This window comes from Zonotrichia albicollis, chromosome 1 (assembly GCF_047830755.1).
Source record: "Zonotrichia albicollis isolate bZonAlb1 chromosome 1, bZonAlb1.hap1, whole genome shotgun sequence".
Lineage (NCBI taxonomy): Eukaryota > Metazoa > Chordata > Aves > Passeriformes > Passerellidae > Zonotrichia > Zonotrichia albicollis.
The window spans coordinates 148818925-148831145 of NC_133819.1; the positions used below are offsets into that span (position 1 = coordinate 148818925).

Consider the following 12221-nt stretch of genomic DNA (forward strand, 5'->3'; position numbering starts at 1 on the left):
GGCTTTTACACTCTTTAGATTGTATGATTATTTTCTTTAGCACATATCAAATACATATGAGCTTCTATAACTCAAAAATCCCAACAGTTTTTGGCTAACACAATGAATAATATTGAAATAACAGGAAAAAGAGATGCCTGTTTCCTATGAGATATATCTGTGTGTACATTAATGCAGAAGAAAACTCACATAGTTTGTCTCAAAGAATAGATAATCTAATACTGCATAACTCAAAGTAAAACACAGTATATAATTTCTTAAACAACACAAAGTTTAAAATTGGAGCGTTTAAAGAAAATAAAGCTTGCAAGTGCCACTATTTTTATTTCAAGAAATTCTTGTTTAAGTTCTGAGCTGCATTTTTAAACCTTTGGGGCAATTTTTCATTTAGGAAATACTTCACTATCATCACACATAATTTCTTCATTGTAATTGTTTTTATAATGGCAACATTTGAAAAAAGCTGTAAGATATAGTCACTTTTTTATTAGAATTGCATACACAGTGCATTCACAGTCAAGAGACAGGGAATCAGATTAAGTGCATAAAAAACAATATTGAAACATTTTTCCATACATCACTTATCTATTTTATTTAACCTAGAGTGCTAAAACTTAGAGAAAGGAGTGCAATATATCCATGGAGGACAAGGTGTAGAGCTGTTTTAATTAATTTTATGAATACTTCAATAATAAAGTTTACTGTGGAGCCAGCATTTTTGATAGATTTTTCCTCATTTGAAGCAAAAGGTGAAATCCCATCCAGCAAAGGTCCCACTCCAACCTGTGCAACACATTTTTAACTCCCTCCCTGATGTGCCTGCTTAGACAGTCAGCACCCAGTGTCAGTGGAAGTTTGCCTGCTTGTGTGCTGGGAAAGAAAGGAGGAAAATCTTCAAGACATGGCCTCAGGTTATCAGCAGTGAAGTCTCTGCAATACCTTGGTGCCTCTGAAGTCTAATTATCCTGAAGCTAAGCAAAGTTCACAGATCTGGCACTGGAGCTGAGCCAAGTCTAGCACTCCTAACCTTAGTAAAGTTCTTGCTGAGGGATGGGAGTTCCATTGGATTAAAAATTTCAGGGTCTGGCCTGATCTCTTTTAACTTTGTGTGTGTTCACTCACCTGCACTCAGGAAGCAGAGGGCTGAAAGATCTCAATCCCTGCACGGAGCTTCGGTTGAAATAAATGTGAACAGCTCCTGTGGCTTGAAATATGGGACAATTTGAGAGATACTTTTGAATTATATTTTTAAACAAGGTAGCCCAGCACTGCAAAGATTTGGAAACCTTCAAATGGGAGCTATTTTTAAAAAAGCTGCTTTCCTCACTGTTTGGGTTTAGATCTGAATGCTCTTTTTTGAGAAAATAATGAGGTTAATCATGTTCAGATCCTGGGATCACAAACTCTTATAAAGGACAAATCAACTGGTGATGAGGTTTTCTTTCTAGGGACAAGTGTTTAAACAGGCTTTAGTCAATGTTGCTTCAGCAAGTTTGTTAAATGCAAAATGTGGGAAATAGCCTTACTGTTCCTCATGGTGGGATGGGGACACCAAGGTAAAAAAGCAGAACAACTGGAAATCTTTTGAATTTTGAAGAAATGTGAGTTCTGCTCTCATTACACTTTCAGAAACCATCTTTGTCTTGGTTTTGCTTTGGGATTTTCTCAAAAATGTATTTTAAAAGTATAAATTAAACATCTTTCCAAGGCACACAAAAATCTTCTGCACATTATTTGAAATTATGTATTTAGAACCCTATACTACCCCAATTCACTTTTCATAATTTCCACATCCAAAAATATATATTTAACAGCTTCCTGCAGTCCTTCAAAGGATTCCACCCTTTCCGTGTTTTATACATCACCACCAAGGCTTAGTACTTTCTTGTTAACTAGACCCTGATTGCATTCTTCTATCTTTTTCTTGATTTCTGCCTGTCAATGATAGATCTGTCATCTTTATCTGTGTGTGTTGTTCCTTGAGATTTTGTGTTGCTCACGTGATACTTTATGCTTTTGTTGCCTCTGTTTTATTCTTTGACCTCTTGAAATATTTTCTTTTTGTATTCATGAATTCTTGAGGCAGTTTGAAATGAAGAGTTTTGCCTCTTCAGCATATTATAATCTCTTGTTTGAATGCTGGTAGTTTTTCTTTTATTTTCTATTGCTTTCCCAAACCTTTTCAGATCTTTCTTAAGTCCTTTTTATGAGTTATTCTCACTTCATTGCTCTTATTTTTATTATTTTGTCAAACAGCTTTTCAAAATGCTACCCAACTTTTCAGTCAGAATTGAAGTTCAGGCAGCTTAGAGCTCCTCAGATACTGAAAGATCATTCTCAGAGTAGCAAGAAACTCAATTTTTTCTCATTCTTGATGTTGTAAAATAGAAAGGAGAATTATGTTTCATTTGAATTGTAAAAGGCCCAGTTGCAGTGAGGAGTGTCATTTGTAAGCTCACACTTTGGCAAACAGTAGAGGACATGGATACCAAACCTTCAGTCTGTTTAAATATTAAACAGTTTGAAAAGTGACAGAAGTGTGCAAACAGTATTGTTACCTGTCTTCTCTACATCCAAACACACATTCATTGAAATTTTCCCACAGTCCTCAAAATATCTGGCAATATTGCATGAGTTAGATGAAAATCCATTCTCATAAGTCAGCACAAGTTATAGTTATACTGTTGGTACTTTAAAATAACAAAAAAATACAGCCTGTCTTCTGTTGTTTTCAGAATTTTATCCTACATGTTGAATTTTTTTTGTCATTCTTTGCAGAGAACTGCTGGATGTGGCTTGTAAAATTCATGAGAAACAGGTTATGTATTGCATAGTTACAACTCTAAAATGTTATTTTCAATAAATAAATATTATTGATATAATTGAGTAAATGTAAACAAAAAAAATCCACAAGATTAATAGAGCAGATTCAACCCAGCTATGCCTCTGGTCTAGTATTTCATTATTCAGTGATACATATTCATATTTTATATTTAAGATACCATTAAATTTTAAAGCAATTTAATGAGTTCTTTACATGGCACACAGATATCTTCTGATAAGATGCTGTTTTCAAAAGCATGAGACTTTCCTGACTTTAATTGTTAGCTATAATCTGATTTATGATTCAGTTGAAATGACCCATCTGTTTCTGAGAGCTAAACAAAAGAAATGCAAAATAAAAAAAAGCATAAAATAAAATAGAACTCTTACATCAACTGTAATAAATAAGAACTTTATGTTTTGTTGGGTGCATTCTGGAGATAGTGAAAGAACCTTGAATGTCTGTGAAAATCAACTTAAAGTTGAGTATGTCATCCTGAAATCCCTCTTTGCCTGTGTTTGCATTTGATGTTTTTCACATCACTACATTAAAGTTTCAGTGCATAAGGAAGCTGGTACAGATCTAAACCACCATGGGAGGTAAAAAAAATGTCATATCTGCTGTTGTAACCCTCTTCTGGCAGGAGTTCCAGGAATGCTGAGAAAAGGGAATGTATCCTCAAGCAAGATGACAAAGATGGGTGAAGAGGAGTCAAGGAAAGGTTGGGAGCAGAGATTGGATTTTGCTGAAAGGATGGCTCTCTCTCCCAAGGCTGCACATCTGCACGTGCAATCTGCATCTGCTTTTGGAGTCCAAGCCCCCACTGCAGCCAATCCGTGCTCAGTTCAGCTGATCACATCTCAGGGTTTTCTGCCATTTACATTCTCCAAAGACATCCATGTTAGCAATTCAGGCATGCCCAATACTTGGATCTATGTGATAGATCCAGGTCTTTCTTGGAGCAGCAACTAAATCCTAGTGATGGATATCCTAGATCTTGTCAAATGGCCAAGATGAAAACTACTTCATTTGAGCAGCTAAACCATCTTCCTTTATTAGGAACTGGAGTGTTGAGAGCTGCTCAGCTGATTAGGCAAAAGAGTTTGGATTTAGCTGCCAAAATATAGACACACAGCACCTTTTGAATCCTGTAGGTTCCCCATGATCATAAAATGGGATATCCATAAGGGATCAGAGACTCCTGTGCTTTTGGAGCCGCAAAGAATGCAAAGAGGAGCTCTGTAATGTGTCTGAAATGCGGTTAGGTGCATCTCTTTAAATAATTTATTGGGGCATCTGCCCCATTACTGGACATTTGACCTCAAATCAACTGTATTCACCACCAAGCCTCGCTGGTTATATTCCCACTGGCTGTAATGACACCCTCCTTGTTCACATCTGACTACCAACACAAGCATGCAGAAAGCCAGGTGCTTTAGTCTTTCCAGAAGACTGACCCCAGAAAATCTATGTGGTTTCTGAATTTGGAGCCCCTTGAGAAGCTCTAAGGTATCCTGGAGGCTGAGAGGGACATGCACATGAGCATGAGGTGCACTTTCTCACTGGTATGTGCAATAGAGGATTGTGGGGAAAGGTGCAGGTGTAAATAAAGCTGAAGAACTCGTATCTCAAAAAAGAGATGGGTCTAAACTGGGACCTACCTTTCAGAAGCAGGGATGTTTCTGTAGCCCACACTGGCTGAAAACAAACAGGTGTGAGCACAGCTCACTGTGTGTACTGGCACATTCAAAGGTGTTCAGGTATGTACAGTTTTATGAGCATCTTATGAGTTTCTAATATTCTGATTCATGTGTTATATTGCTGTTATTGATCCCTAATGCCTGGTTCACTGTTTGTGAATTAATTAAATGTTATTAACAGATAAAAACTTTTTTAAACCTGATTCGGTTTGAATTCCATGAAATAAGCAATTTTTCCTTGGTTCACAAACTCACAGTGGGACGCGGTACTGGTCTGAAGGACTAAATACTGTTCCATTGTGGATATTTATTCCATAGAAGAGATGTGCAGATCTTCATTTTTGTCCTGTATAAGTTACACCTCTGCAGCAGAAGAAGGTGTAAAAAGGGGTAAAAAATGAGTCCTTGAACTATGGAAAACAAATGAAAAGAGGTTTTGTGTGGCTTTAATTCAGTTCCTTTTTAATTATTTTGCAGTATGATAATAGAGCTTTTAATTACCTTAAAGATTTTCTGGAATACAGAGAGGTAGATACTCATCTTGTTTCTCAAAAGTGTGTTTCCTCCTAAGCAAATCTAAATCAATGCTCCTAAATATCTCCTAACCTGGCCCTGTGAACTGTCAGTGTAAACATCTCAGCGACACAGGGGCCAGGTCAAAGTATAAATGCAGACAGCATCAACAGTATTTCTGGAAAGAAATTTCTTCCTCATCTGAAAACCTGCAAGTAGAGCTCTGAGTTCACACAGAACACTGAAGAGCCATTTGTGCTCTCAGTCTTTTATGATAAAGCACTTTTCCCTATCTTTTCACTCTGAATTCCCACACCATTTTGTCCTTACTGTACCTGGTGGTGGTGCTCTCATCAGGGAGCAGAAGATTAGAGTCTGAACATATGTCAAATTTTACATTAATAGCTGAGGTCTCCTTAAACAAAGCTGATATGAGTGACTTTATGTCTGCTTTTACCTTTGCTTCATACAGTGCAAAAATACCCAGGATACCCACAGAGCTTTGCTGTGCGTAAGAACTCTATGTTCTGTCAAAATAAATGCCGAGGAATTGTGCAAACTTCTGAAGAATAAATCAGACCTCTTCTGAGAGATGTTTTGTTTCTAACCCCTTGATAATTCCCTCAGTGGTTACCAAAGTACCTAAATGAATAGAGAGCTATATTGAGACATGTCAGTATTAGCTGTGGAAGGTGGAGATTTAATCCAGGAATAAGTGGCACCAACCTATACAGGATTTAGAGGTTCTGTAAAGGACACCAGCTAATCTATGAATAGCTCCACAGGAATCACATTCTAGATGGACTCCAGGGAATCAACTGAATTGGCTCTTGTTCCATTCAAACTGAATTCTGACAGAGCCACGTGAACCCTAGAAGCAGAAAGGATTTTTTTAAAAAATAGCAAAAGGAACCACAGGTTAGCTGCTTAATGCTTATATTTCCAGCTTTCTGTCATGTAGCTGCTGCATTTCTCCTAGGAAGGGAAAAGGGAAAGGAAAGAGGGGGCAGGGAAGCTCTCTGGAACAGATGCCAAAACACCATTAGACTTTATGAGATGTCTTGACTCCCCAGTGGACTCTGATGGTAGTTATGGAAAAGACTACATCACCTGACCTTCTGTTGTGTTGAATAGAGTGACCTTGAAAAGTCTTTGAACCAGACGCTCTGTTGGCTGTTTCTTGCCTGGAGAGATTCATGATTTCTATGAGAAAAACTATAAACCTGTCAAATTCAGATGCAGGAGTGCTGGAGACATATGATGGGATTTAGATAACATTCCTGCTTCTCTCACTGGATGCTTGTGTTAATATAATCTGCTACCTGCTGAAATGTGAATTGTAAAACAAGAGATGCCAAATAATTTTTTCCTTCCTTTTTTCCCCCCCTTTTTTCCCCAAGGTGGAAATACAAGATCAGTGAAAGGATGTAAATTTGCTTCACTTGTAAATAGTGATTTCTTGGCTGATATCACCTAGCTTCTGCCTGTGGGAAACAACATTGGTGTTTTGGGGCTTTTTTTCCCCAGTTGTTGTTCACCTGCTGCACAATGTTTTGTTGATGAAAATCTCAAAGTATGTTGTACAGCAGAAGATTTGGCATTAACATACCACTGAATGCTGAGACTATCTCATCTAAGGATGTCTATTTCTAAAAAAAAAAGCTGTTTGAATCTATACTCAATCAAGAAAATGAGCATGTGCATTTACCAAGGAGTAGGAGGATGTTAATCTACAGTGAAGAAATATAATTTTCAGTCATTTAAAGCCATACATCTGTTCTGTTTAGCTATGAAGGACTGATTCTCTTCTTACTTAATAAGTAAGTCAGGAGCGTAAAGGATGAAGTCTTTTGGCATACATTGTAAAATTAGGATTGAGGGAAAAACATTCAGGGTCTCCTATGCCATGGACACAATCTTCCCAAAATGCATCATGGTCAATTCTTAACCAACCATTTAATGTGAAATTTTTGGCTATAGATACACTTGCAATACAGCAGATGCTTAATGAGAAAAAAACCTTTTTCTAACAAATTTCTCCAAAGCAGTGGGCTCAGTACAGGATTGCTGTTGCCACTGATTTCAGTAGTAGTGGGAACAGTTAACTACAAGACTTCTACTCATTTTTTTCGTGGAAGAGACCAGTAGGTATGGTCTGAATTTAGAGACATGAGTTTTGAGATGGCAACATTTGCTGAAGGACATTTTGAAGAATGAATTTCATTTTTCTAACATCAAAATTGTATTTGAAATAAGAGATTGCATTGCCAATGTCCTGTCATCTGCTTTGCCTTGGTTCACAGAATCTCAGGATTTTTAGGGAAGGGAACTCTGGAGTTCCTCGAGTCAGAGCCCTCTGGCAGGGTCACTTAGAGCAGTTTGTAAAGGGGTGTGTCCAGGTGGGGCTTGAATGTCTCTGGAGAGGAAGACTCCATGACCTCCCTGAGCACCTGTTCCAGAGCTCTGCCACCTTCAACAGGTCCCTCAGCCTCTTTGGGGGTGTCCCATAAAGTCCTGTGCATTTATGGCTGTTACATTTGTCTAACCAGCTCCTAACCCAACCCTCTATGACCAAGGGGAAGTCTCCCTTTCTCCAACCTTCCTCTCTTACCTCCAAGGTTCAGGATTCCTGAGGGCCAGTCTAAACATTAAAGTTTGAGGCAAAGAAGGCATTTAGTAATTCTGACTTCTGTTTTTCATCACAAGGACACACATCTGATTCAGAAGCAGCCTCACATTTCCCTAAAGTTTTGCTAACTTCAGTCGCAATTTCTCTACTTCTTTACCTACAGTGGCAGAGGGAGATGGGGAGTGAGGACTGCAATCAGTTCATCACTCACAAGGTGTCTCTGCTGCTCCTTCCTGCCCAGGGTGAGGACTCCTCACACTTTTCTCCTGCTTCAGTCTGGGGGTCCTCCATGGGAGACAGTGCTCCATGAACTTCCCCAAAATCAGTCCTTCCCACAGATTGCAGTTCTTCGCAGGTTGCTCCAGTATGAGTCCCTCCCAGCTGGTGCAGTCCTTCAGGAACCAGCTGCTTCAGCATGAGTCTCCCATGGGGTCACAGATCCTGACAGAAAACCTGATCCAGGGTGGGCTTCCAAAGGGTTCCAGCCTCCTCCAAGCATCTGTCTGCTCTGACATGGATCCTCCATGGGCTGCAGAGACAGAGCTGCCTCACCATGGGCTGCCCCAGGGGCTGCAGGGGAATCTCAGTCCTGGTCCTGGAGCACCTCCTGCTCCTCCTTCTCCACTGGCCTTGGTATCTGCAGAGCTGTTTAACTCACATATTCTTCAGCTCCCCCACAACAGTCCCTATCCCCACTTTCTGTCCTTAAATATTCCCTTCCAGAGGTACTTTCTGCCATCCCTGAAGAGCTCAGCCTTGGCCAGCAGCAGGTTCATCCTGGAAGCAGCTGGCATTGGCTGTCAGACATGATGGAAGCTTCTGGAAGTTTCTCAGAGAAGCCACCCTGCAGCCCCCAACTACCAAACCCTTGCCACACAAACCCAATACAAAAGATATTTTTCTCTTCATGCGCCATTGCGGAGAAAGTTAATCCTAGGTTACATAGGTAGCAGAAAGATGAAAATCTGTTTATTGCATGACAGATTAGGGTTGGAAATATTCATAGTAAATTTGTAAGTGTGATATGCTCTGATTAGAAAAACTGGAGAAAATTAATTTAGAGCAATCATTTCTAGCAACAGACAAGGCACAGTTCTGCCTTAACAGGACAGCTGGCAGCTGGGAGGATGTCAGTAATTCAGTGCCAGTCTGTAACAGCTTTCTTTAATTGAAATAAAGGTGTTACAACCAAACTGGATTTGCAACAGGGAATGCAAAATATGAGCATATCATTGTCTCTTTCGGCATCACAAATGGAAATGTGGATGTGTTTCCCTCTTATTGTTGATTTCTCATCACTGAAGTCTTTTTCCAGGAAGAAAACCATTTTAGTAATCCTATCTGGAGGTCTCTCTCTGGAATATTCTCAGTTTCTTTTACCTGACAGACCCCATAGCTCTCTGTTCAAGGCGATGTCCATCTTCTGATGGTCGTTACTGCAGCTCTTTATCCCACGCAGTAGAACTCTTTTCCATCAATCACTGGTGCCATTTTCTGTTCATAATTTCAACACCTCATTTTCTCCTTCCTAATTATCTGAACTGCCATTAAGAAAAGATGTCTTTTTGTAAGCTAATCAACTGGCAGTACTAGTTTTTCTCCAGCAGATAAACATGGTCATTTTTGTTCTTTGAGAATCATGTTGTGTGTCTCAGGGTTAAGGACTTCTTACATGTATTGTCTTTCATCAATCAACTAAAATTTTCATTGGTCTCTGTTGTACCCACTCCATCAGGCTATTTTTATATCTCCATGGAGATTTTCTTTCATATATTGCATATAATTAATCAGTCTAAGTAATTTTAAATTCAAGAAAAGAACTAGCAAATTGGTTTGTTTCATAAAACAGGTGGTGGTGGGGAAGGTGCAGGTCTTTAGAAAGTGATTCTACAAGAAAAAGGTAGGAGATTAATTATTTCTATTAATGAAATCTATTGGAAATAATTTATGAATAATATTCATAGACTCACAGAATCATAGAATGGTTTGGGTTCGAAGGGTGAAGCAAAGTGAAAATTTTCCAGGATAGAAATCCATTTTAATTTAGGTGAAATGTACATTTTTGAGTTGAGTATGTGGTTAGAAATCATAGTTATTTAGCCAGACTGCAAGGCCTAAGCTCAGTGAAGTTACTTCAGCAAAGGACAGAGATAAAGGGGAGGAGACAGAAGATGATAGAGAGAGACAGGGACTGCTGTAAGGGCAAGTCAACCTGACCTCGGAAATCTTTCTGATAAAAAGGAACTAGTGATAAAAGTCACATGAAACCCATAAAAATGAATATGTATGAACCTACTGTGAAACTGTATGCATATGTATTTGAGAGAGAGATAAAAATTGAGACCTGAAGTTCTCAGAGGCACGCATGCCTTTTTTGAGGAGAGCAATCTCCACATGCATCCAGTGCTGTAATAAACAGCACTGTAAAGCTTTACAACTTTTACAAAGTTGTGGGGTTTCTTCTTTTCTCCGCAAAACAAGGGGTGTGAGAGACCATCTAGTTCCAACCCCCTGCCATTGATAGGGACACTTTCCATTAGACCAAGTTTCTCCAAGCCCCATCAAACCTGGCCTTGAACACTTTCAGGGATAGGGCATCCATGACTGTTTCACTGCTTCACCACCCTCCTAGGGAGATATACATAAGTGTTGCACTTTGTAAAGAAGCAAAGCATAAGCCTGTGTTTACATCCAGATTTTGTACAACGGACAAATGCAAAGGTGCATCCAACATTATGCACATTAAGTCCTTTAGAAGATTATCAACCGAGTTTAAATCCTCTTTTATCAGGGTTTTTACTCAATTTTTCATCTCTGGATTTATGTAAATGTAATGGTGAGTGGGTTTTTTTTTGGAGCTGATTAAGACTGCCTTGAGCTGAACAGAATTAACTGTATGATCACTGGCCACAAATGTCATCTAAAAACTAACATTGTTTAACTTTTGTTTTTCTTATGAAATATAGAATGCCATTTTTTCTAGTTTCTCCACTTCTCAACTGCATGTGGGAGAAGACCTCTAGTAGCTCTATTATCAGTTAAAGTAATTTAATTCATAGTGCTTATCCATTTGATTTTTTAAGAGGCAAAAAATTTGTCATGGATAAAGTAATTTTTCATTGAATGGAGAGTAATTATTTTATGTAAATATATGGATTTAATATATACAGAATACGTAGCATGCTTTTGTTTTAAACAGAAAACAAATGAAGAAAAAATAAGAATCAAGGAAAGAACTTTAATGTTGAAAAGAAAGTGAGTTTAGAATAAAGCTTCTGAGTATTTCATACATGATTAAGAAGAAATTATGTAATTCATCATATCCTTGCCAGATATAAAAGACATTCAGGGTAGATCAATATGTCCTGGTGTGGCCATCACTGGCCTAATGAGAAGGTTGTCATTTCCAGCTTACCTGAGCAAGTGTCATCTGCAGTTTTGCAGTTTTAAATCTGCCTCATGCTCAACAGCCACAGAGAGAATCATTAAATTTTGAATACAGTGAGTTTGCCAACCAGATCAAATGGTCACAAGACCTAAGTATTAGTGACAACTACATTTAATTCTGACTGTTTTGTTTGAGTAAAGCCTAAATACTCCCCTAAAATCATAAACTAAACTGACTGTGGGGCCTCACTGAGTAATTTTCAACTTTCCTTTGTTAAAAAAGGCACAGCAGCATCACACTCCAATTCTGCCACTCCCTGGCTGGTTTAGCACCACTCACTGACAAAGCCTCAGCATGGTGATCTCATTGCACACCCAAAAGGAAATACAATGATAATTTACTTCTTGTCATATGCATTGCTTTATCATTTCATTTCCATGGATTCTTTTTTTAAATTACACACCCAAATTCTTCCTTTCTTTAAAAACTAAGTACCTCTCTATTTTTTGAAAACACTGAAGAATAACTGTAGGGTGGACTGTTGCAGGCAGCTTTTTCTTTAGTACAAATATGCATAGCTGATTGTAAATTATGACAAAAATTACTACAAATTCAGGAATAAAGGTGAATGATCTATACAGACAGGATGTGGGCATTTTTGAAGTCTCATTCTCTTGATCTGCAGCTTCAAATCATGTAAGCTTGACTCAAATTTTACATTTCTCCTTGTTCTTCTTCATTTTTATTCTTATCTGGAGCTTCACAAATGGGTTGTTCTGCTTCAGCCAGTATGGCAAGAGACCAAATGAAAGGTCGCATTTGATGGGACAGTTCAAGGAGATATCACATCCAATGTAAATAAATAATGCAATGTGAGCCCATAGCTCCTGCTGGACTGAAACTGAATATTGCTGTTATCCCCAACCTCTTTTGCAGCTCCTCATTTAATTAGTAAACAAACTCTTCTGTTTTCACCCCCTTGACATTATTACAATAAGGTTTGATTTTTACAGATGTCGCTGAGAATAGAGTTTAATTTAAATTGATAGTTCCCACTATGTTTTTAATTGCAAAAAGAAAGTCCTTGGTGCTTCTTTCTCAGCTTTTTCTTAAAGAATTTAAATAAATGGATCTAAATACTCGTCTCTGCTAATCAGAGAGTCCAGA

The 12221-nt window shown here is 38.4% G+C and overlaps 1 long non-coding RNA gene across 1 annotated transcript in view; it reads left to right on the top strand.

Moving 5' to 3' along the window:
• Window positions 1-9449: 9449 nt before the first annotated feature.
• LOC141725442 (uncharacterized) overlaps window positions 9450-12221 on the top strand; it is a 69394-nt gene continuing 66622 nt past the window's right edge. Inside the window, exon 1 of the long non-coding RNA XR_012577298.1 lies at window positions 9450-9566. This is a non-coding gene — a long non-coding RNA (uncharacterized LOC141725442). The remainder of the gene's footprint in view (window positions 9567-12221) is intronic.